Here is a 7,752-nt window from a genome sequence, read left to right on the forward strand (position 1 = left end):
TCATAAAACAAGTAAAGACATTGTAATCTTTACACCCATAACACATATAGCCACAAAAAAACACCATATCTGAAGGATGGACCCCTTTATCGGGGAGGGAGTGAAGTAGTAGTTGGGGCCCAGGGCTGGTTCTAGACTTTTTGCCGCCTGAGGCAAATTTGTGAAAAAAACGCCCCACCCCCCAGTATAATAACCCCCCCAGAATAGGTAGCCTGGAGGGGGTAGCAAGCAGGAAGGGGGTATTGGGCACAGTGGCGAGGAGGAGGGTCGGACCCCCCCCCTCCCTCACCTGGGTCCCCCAATCTGCACTCCCCCTCCGGCTATTGAGTGCAGCAGTTATATTGTCACGCAGCGGGCGGGGATGACTCACCTCTTCGGCGTCCCAGCGTGCGTTCCACTCTCGTCACTTCCTGCAATGCTGTTCACTTACAGTAGAGTGGACGGCGTTACAGGAAGTGACGAGAGTGGAACCCACGCTGGAACACGGAAGAGATGAGTCCTCCCTCCCCGCCCACTGCCTGACAACATACGCAGCTGCACTTAATAGCTGGAGGAACACAGAGGGGAGACCCTGCCACTGTGCCCAATACCCCCTTTTTGCTCACTACCCCCTCCAGCTCGCCGCCCCCCTCTCCCCGGCCAGGCAGGTGCCCCCCCCCCCTGAATTTGCCACTTGAGGAACCCGCCTCACCACGCCTTATGGGTGAACCGGCCCTGTTGGGGCCCCTTACAGCTCTGGGGTCCCCTGTGGTCTCAGGGGCTGCTCCTCTGTAGCTCGCCCCTGCGATTGGCAAGCATCCAGTTCAACTCGCTATGGGAAAGAGTTCTTCTAAAGGTACAGCAATGGCCGTCTGACGGCAGATTTCCATCTCATTAGTCCTTTTACATCAGCGCTGCCACAGCTTGCATTCATTTTACCAGTTAAAATGTTATCCAACTCAGAAAATACATTCATTTTCATTAGCGCCTAACAGAGCCGCTAGAAATAAGAGTCTTTTTTCCTGATACAACATGGCTGCTAGGCTGACCTATTTTGATCCGTCTTCATCTATCAGCTAATCACCGCAAATGTAATCAGTTCCACCTGCTGAGTACAGGCAGCAGTGCGGTTAACCTCGCAAGTTCACCTTAGATTATTTTTAATATTGTGTGGTATAAAGAGCTATAAAAGTGCATTAAAATTAAGTTTGTAAAAAATATTCTGAAATAGGATTACGGATTACAGGTGGTAATTTGTTCACGTAATCAGCCTTCATACCTCCCAACTTTTTGAGATAGGAAAGAGTGACACTCTAAGACACGCCTCTGCCACACCTCTAACCACGCCCCCACCACACCCCTCACAGTGCCTATTACAAAGAATACAGAACCAATCTGTACTGCAGGGCACCTACCTATCTAACCTATACTGCAGGCACCTATCTAATCTATACTGCAGGGCACCTACCTATCTAATCTATACTGCAGGGCACCTACCTATCTAATCTATACTGCGGGGCACCTACCAATCTAACCTATACTGGAGGCACCTACCTATCTAACCTATACAGAGTGTGTGCTTCCACAGCGTGTGTGTGTGTGTATCCACAGCATATGTCTCTAGGCCCCACATATGACACTCGCCCCAGGCCCCGCGTACTCTAAGGCCACCTCTGCTCCCTGACTCTTGTTTCCCCCCCTCCCTTCTCTTGTTCATTGTGTATTCATTAGCTGCCCTCCTCTCAGAGTCTTCAGACACTCCCACTGAGGTGAATACTAACAACTGCACTGTCTGTTTTTTTTTATTTACAGATCCAATCACTGAGTCACCTCAGCCTTGATTGTAAACACAAGTAATCAGAGGGTGTTTCTGATAAGCAGCTAGGCAGGGAAATAAATGGAAGAGGAGGAATATATAATAGATAAAAATAACTCCCAGCATTCAACTCTTTGGCACTGTTTGGCACTAGGGCCAGCGCTCCTAAAGTATGTGATAACTACAAACCATAACAGCAGAAAACGTTTTGCAAGTTTTAAATGCAGGATTAGCATCTTTATCACTTAATACACTCAGACCAGTTGCTGTTGAAATTTGATTTTTATGGTGACAATGCCGCTTTAAAGCAATTAAAGTAGGGAATGTGAATCAGAATTGTCTAGAAAAGTAACAGGAATTATGGCCTCCTTGGGGGAAGGACTAAAGGTGGCCAATAACTATACAATTGCGCAGATGATCGATCCTTTCAGGTCACCGCAGTAATCGAGAGGAAGTGATCGGTCCAGCCCAGTAATGGCCGAATACCCACTAAAAAACTCGGCCATTACTGGGCACGACCGATTGTTTCCAAACTATTACCACGGTGATCAGAAATGATCGATCGTCCGTGGGATTGTATCGTTAATGGCCCCCTTTATGGTTAGCCAAACCAATTCACGATGGGTTGTATGATGCAGGATAGTGAGGCTTCCATATTTGTTTCCTGTTAAACAATACCAGTTGCCTGGCAGTCTGATCTCTTTGGCTGCAATAGTGTCTGAATTACACACCTGAAACAAGCATGCAGCTAATCCTGTCACACTTCAGTCAGAGTACCTGATCTGCATGCTTGTTTAGGGGCTGTGGCTAAAAGTATTAGAGGCACAGGATCAGCAGGACTGCCAGGCAATATGCATTATTTCAATGGAAATACATATGGCAACCTCTATATCCCTCTCGCTTTAGGTTCCCTTTCATGTCATCCTTCTGCTTCATGTATTATCTTTGCACATTAGAAGCAGGCATCAGGGCCGACGCTTCCATAGAGGCAAAGGGGGCAATTGTCCTCGGGCCTCAGAGCCTGTAGGGGCCCCCGAGGTGTCTTTCCCCAGCTTAACTGTACCATAGCTTCCAACTGTCCCTCTGTCCCTCTGTCCTCCTCATTTGTCCCTCGTTCAGGACTTTGTCCCTCTTTCTATGTAAATATATATATTTCTCTACTAAAAATGTGTTTGACTCTAAACTATACTCCTATCCTTTAAATTGATATATAAGCCTTGATTTATAAAGCATTACCTCATGCGGTAATGCTGAAAACAGCTGACTTTCCCGACCACTTAGAAATGTGTCAATCCATAAAGGCTGTTACCCATGCTGACATTATCGACCAGGGAGATAAATTACCGACTTGGCTGTAGTTACCTCCAACATGTCAGTAAATTGTCAGCAAATGTCAATTCATAAAGCCTGCAGCAAGCAGTAAGACTGATGATAGTTACCGACATCTCTGGTGAGGAGTTAACAAGTTACCGACATCTCTGATGAATGCAAAGTGCAGAGAGCCGAAGTCTGTTTGAGTCATCTGTGGAGAGAGCCAGAGAGCCGTGTGAGTCATTTGAGCAGGCAGGGAAATTCTGTGTGAGTCATCTGTCTGAGTCATCTGAGTGAGTCATTTGTGCAGGCAGGGAAAGTCTGTGCGAGTCATCTGTCTGAGTCATCTGAGTGAGTCATTTGTGCAGGCAGGGAAAGTCTGTGCGAGTCATCTGTCTGAGTCATCTGAGTGAGTCATTTGTGCAGGCAGGGAAAGTCTGTGTGAGTCATCTATCTGAGTCATTTGTGCCAGTCATTTGTGCAGGCAGGAAAAGTCTGTGTGAGTCATCTATCTGAGTCATTTGTGCCAGTCATTTGTGCAGGCAGGAAAAGTCTGTGTGAGTCATCTATCTGAGTCATTTGTGCCAGTCATTTGTGCAGGGCAAAAGAGAGAATCGCCACACTGCTCTACTCTACCGCTCAATGGGCTGCGGTAATTTACCGACCTTCAAAGGCAGCTGGGGAAATCTTTAAGAATTAGCACACAGACCGGGAGAATATCGAGTGCGGTATTTTCCCATCAAGATTTTTTTTATCGCACTGTTTTTTATGAATCGAGGCCATATTCCTAATTTTAAAATGTTATATGCAGGAAAATGACCCTGGATAGAAAGGACCAGTGTGGTTTGAATTATAAAACAACATATTGTAACGAATGCAGCCGCGGCGGACTGCATCGCCACCGTGTCTGCCTCTGGGCCCCTCTCCGTCTCTCCGGCGTCTAGGACGCCGGGGACGGAACTATCTTTGCCCTGCGGGGTCGCGCGCATAGACAGGACCTTTATTCGGGGAGAGGGCTCGTCAGCTGACCTGCTGGTCAGCTGACATCAGAGGAGACTCACGGCGCCCCGGATTGGCTGCAGCAGGGGGCGTGCCAGTGAGGTCTCCTCTGCTTCTTAAGCCTTCGGGCTTCAGTCTAGCGCTGTCTGTTGTCGTGAATGCTTGTGTGTCAGCGCTCAGACCTTTAGACTAGATCCCAGGTGTGATGCTAAGGATTTCACACCTAGACTCGGATATTGCTCTTGTTTCTGTTATCTGTAAGATTAGATCTCGGGTGTGATGCTAAGGATTTCACACCTAGACTAGGATATTGTATTGTATGGATTTCTGTGTATGACTCTTAGCTAACTACTCTGACTCTGATCCTGCTTTCTGATCCTGTGCTGTCGCCTATCTGTCTTCTAGTTGCTGAACCTCTGCCTGAACTCCGATTACTCTCTTGTCTCACGATTCTGTACCGTTGGTTACCTCTCTGTTGCCGAACCTTGCCTGTCAGACCACTCTGCTCACCAGTGGGCCCTCGCCACTGGTGAGGTGCTAGCTTCACCAGCGCCTCTGGTGAAGTTATTCTTAGTGCAGTCCTGGTGGTGTCTACTAGGCTGCAGTGCGATCTGAATCGCCTATTCCTTTGACGACCATTAATTACAGTATTGTTTGTACGCCTGCCCCTCAGGGTACCACTAGGTTGCTGTACTATCTGAATCACCCGCTCCGTGGGTTATTCTATATCTCAGTGCCAGTATCCCCAGCTTGCTGGGGTTTGTACTTGATCATACGGGCAGTACACTGATAGTATCTCACCAGTCTCACTGGTGAGGCCTCGCTACCGGTATTACTTGGTGTACTCCCTTTCTCTGTCAGTTAACCGATAGTACCTCACCGCCCCCCCCGGTGAGGCCTTGTTATTCAATTATAGTTCTGTACTCTGTTACCACGGTCAGTGTGTCTATAGTACCTCCCCAGCACCTCTGGTGAAGTCTTGTCAAACTATACAGTTACCGTGTCTCTTAATACCTTCCCAGAACCCTCGGAGGCCTGGCCGTATTTAGTAGTACTGTGTAGCTGGTGCCAGCCAGTACCTCTGAAGGGGCTTAGACCTGAGGTATAAGCTTAGAGATTCATGGTACCTTCTCAGCTCCTCTGGAAGGTTTAGCTATAGCTGTCTGGGTCACTTGTGTCACCTCTCCAGCTCCACTGGAAAGGTTTGGGGTAGCTTCTTGCTGCCAGTTAAGCTAGTTCCTTGCCAGCTCCTCTGATAGAACTAGCTGGTCTATTTCTGTAGGCTATCTGGTAAACGTCTGTTATTATCCGTCTGATTGGTTCTTGTCCCTCGCTAGCGCCCCTGGCAGAGACCAGCCAAACTATCTCTGTGTTCTCTATCTGTATTCTTCCCAGCCCCACTGGGGAGCTTTATGTCTACTCTGTCTTATTTGTGTTCAGTTTGTACCTTACCCATTCCTCTGGAAGGGTCTTCTAAAACCATTAAAGTTACAGTTGCACCAAACACTACACACTCTACTCTGGGTCTTGCTATACTGGTATTATTGGTGATTCTGCGGATCACACATAATCAGGTATAGTGTCTGCATTGTTGGTGATTCCGCAGATCACCAACTGATCAGACATCTGAGTAGTGGCACTAAAATGTCGCACATATTTTTTTATGCACACTTTATGGTATGCGTGACTAGGGGTGTGATGGGGGCGTGATCAGGGGTGTGGCAGGGGCATGGCTTAAGTGTCCCTGTGTCTCTCTTTTTCATCTCAAAAAGTTGGGAGGTATGCTGTACCCCCTGGGACTCTGCAATGGAGCCTAAGGACTGACAGAGGGACGCCCCCACCGGGACAGGTGAGATGCTACACTGCCAAAGACATTTCAGGGGCCCCGGGGGCACAGTTAAGTTGGGGGTGATCTGGGAGGGGGAATTATAGCCATCTAAGGGGCCCTGGGGTTAAATTTGGCTGCAACAAAGTGCCCCTAATGCCGCTTTTAATCGAAGGGGGGGGGGGTCTGTCAGGGACCGCTAGCTTAATTATGCCTGGGAGCCTCATTGTTGCTAAGACCGGTCCTGGCAGGCGTGACATGACATTATTGTGACTCAGCCAGTCGGAGAATTATAAAAGAATCACCCGATCTAATGGAGCAGGCGGTTTTCATGAATCCTACCCCAGGAGAATTTCTGTGCAGTTCTATGATATAAAAGGGAGACTCCGAGAGTGTAGTATGTACTGGAAATGAGGGTATGAGAGGGTAAGTATAATGTTATACTCATAAGTCTGGGTTACCATCCAGGTAACCACTATGTAGGCAGGTGGAGAGCATTAGGCCTGTCCCCACTCAAGAATAAGAAATCGCTCTCTGTAGATCAGAAGAAAAGAAGCCAAATCCCCTCCGCCAGAGGTGGATACTATTATTGTACAGTTGTACAGAGGTGCCAGTAGTATAAAGAACTAAAAACTTTAAAAAGGAGGTGGTAGAGGTAGACTTACCTCCCCCAGGTAGACACAAGAAGATACTGTTCATTTTTTCAACAAAAACGATTTATTTACATACTCCAGACAAGTGCAACACGTTTCGCGGGCATATCACCCTTCATCAGTTGTATACTCCTTGTTATAGCCTGTACACCTGTACAATATTCTGTACAGTTCTGTTCAGTTTGATCATCCCCGGTCATTTGTGGTCATTTTGGTGCATTGGATGTTATGTGTCTGTCATGTGCGTTGATCTGAATGAAAAATCACCCCGCGTATCAAACGCCCACAGAATACATCCCAGCAAAGACTAATAATTTGCCTCACATTACCGAAATACAGCAAAATAAGCAGAGAGCAGAGGAGTCATAAATAAGAAGCCAGTAAAAACAGTGATTTATTTCCAGTAAAATAAATTGCAATTGATTTTCACCCTTTCATTATATTCTGCACTGGTGCGGTGCTATTTATTTTTCCTTTTTTAAAGGCCATTATTTAAATATTTCTCATAAAGGTATTCAACCGTTACTTTGCATTCACAACGCTGTGCATTTAAACTCTCTTTTCGCTCTGTAGTAGTGTTGGATTTGCAGCCTTAAGGGCCTGTTTCCACTACACGCAAATTCTGGATGCAGAAAGCTGACTCCAATGATCAGGGCTGGGCCGAGGCAGAGGTGAGAGGGGCTCCAGCCTCAGGGCGCAATGTAGGAGGGGGGGCACAGGGCTGGGCATAGGTGAGAGAGGCTCCAGCCTCAGGGAGCAATGTAGGAGGGGGGGGGGGGGGGCGCAGTGCTGGGGAGAGCCGAGAGAGGCTCCAGCCTCAGGGCGCAATGTAGGAGGGGGGGAGGCGCAGGGCTGGGCAGAGGCGAGAGAGGCTCCAGCCTCAGGGCGCAGTGTAGGAGTCGGGTGCAGGACCGGGCCGAGGCGAAAGAGGCTCCAGCCTCAGGGCACAGTGTAGGAGGGGGCACACAACTAGTGAGCAGAGAGAAATAAGAAAAGGGATACATGGCAGTGACTGCAAGCCAGATAACTAGAGATTAAGGTGTTGGGGGCCCTGGGGAACCTCTTTGTCTAATAGCAATCAGTGTGTGACGGCTGAGGTGGGAGGGATGGAGGGGCGCATTTTGGTGTCTCAGCCTTGGTTGCTGGAGGACCTGGTCCCGGCTCTGCCA

This window comes from Hyperolius riggenbachi, chromosome 4 (genome assembly GCF_040937935.1).
Source record: "Hyperolius riggenbachi isolate aHypRig1 chromosome 4, aHypRig1.pri, whole genome shotgun sequence".
Classification (NCBI taxonomy): Eukaryota; Metazoa; Chordata; class Amphibia; order Anura; family Hyperoliidae; genus Hyperolius; species Hyperolius riggenbachi.